Here is a 1,348-nt window from a genome sequence, read left to right as displayed (position 1 = left end):
ATAGACTAGGATCAATTAAGCTCACTTGACTTTTCTCTATTTTTGGGGATGACAAAGTGGGAATAATCCTTGTAATTATCATATTGTAGTTGGTATCAAGGATAGTAATCCTTAACCATCAACCCTTGCCAAGACCTTTTTATCATTTGAATTTCCTTGTCTTTGTTAGTTAATTGTCATTTACTTTCTTGTTATTTACATTTCTTATCTCTTATTACAAAAAATCTCAAAATATTTTCTAGCCAATAATTGAGCACTTGATTGCAATTTCTAGGGAGAACGACCCGAGATTAATAGTCCTGGTTATTTTGATTTGTATTGTGACAACTTTTTAAACTTTGATTGAGGGTTAATTATTGGTTTGGACTATGCTTGCAACGAAGTTCTTTTCTATTAAGAAATTCTAGACCGGCATAAATCCTCTCATCACCCCGATGAACGGTGAACCACAACGATGGATGAGGCAGTAGAGAAGGTGAGGAACGTGAGAAAGGGATGAAGAAGTGTCGTCGAAGACAGGAAAGATGTCGACGAAAAAGAACCACGGTGAGCTAAAGGCGACAGGGATGAGCAGTCTCATCCTTTCTTTTTTCTGCCAACAACTTCAACCCTAAGCGCTTTAGAAATAACGCTGTCACCTAAGGATCTTAGAAACTTCCAAGCCAAAGAAAAATAATAACTGTTGCTCCGATTCTTCTCTCATGTTTAAAAGCCAAGGATCGACATTGTTGTTGTGGAAGAAGATAATACTCCTGACAGTAGCCATGCCGCCACCACATCTGCTTCTTCCTTTGAGCGCAAGGTTTTCAGATCTAGATTTGTTAGTTGTGGTAGCAAGAGCTTCTCCGGCAACCTTTTCAAAAAAATATCCACTAGATTTGCTGACTGCATTCTTTGTCGGGTAGAGTCTCACCATGAAGTAAAGCACAAACAAACAGTGAGTCTTCTTCTTTTGCTAGCGATGTTGATACCATGAACAACTACCACCGTCATTGCGTGAAGAAAAAAGTGGAGGTGTGGAGGCATATTCTCTGGATTCATGATGACATAATCTTTATTTTGAGGAAAGAATATTGTCCAAAAAAAATAGAGGAAGAGTTACAAAAAAGATAATATTTATCTTTTTATAATTATTTATAAGGATAATTTAANTAATAAAAAATACCAATATTTACTATGTCAAATTATCAATAAAATGAGTAGAGTTACATACGTATATTGTCCATTATTTTTCTCCCGTCGCAGATTTAAACTTTGGAACAAGAAGGGAGATGATGACGATGATTTTAATTAGTGTAATCTCGTTTCCTCATGCCCCACTTAATTTGTAAATTTTTTAATATGTTTT

This window comes from Arachis ipaensis, chromosome B06, assembly GCF_000816755.2.
Source record: "Arachis ipaensis cultivar K30076 chromosome B06, Araip1.1, whole genome shotgun sequence".
NCBI lineage: Eukaryota > Viridiplantae > Streptophyta > Magnoliopsida > Fabales > Fabaceae > Arachis > Arachis ipaensis.
The sequence above is the reverse complement of the archived record's forward strand: the minus strand, read 5'-3'. Positions refer to the sequence as shown.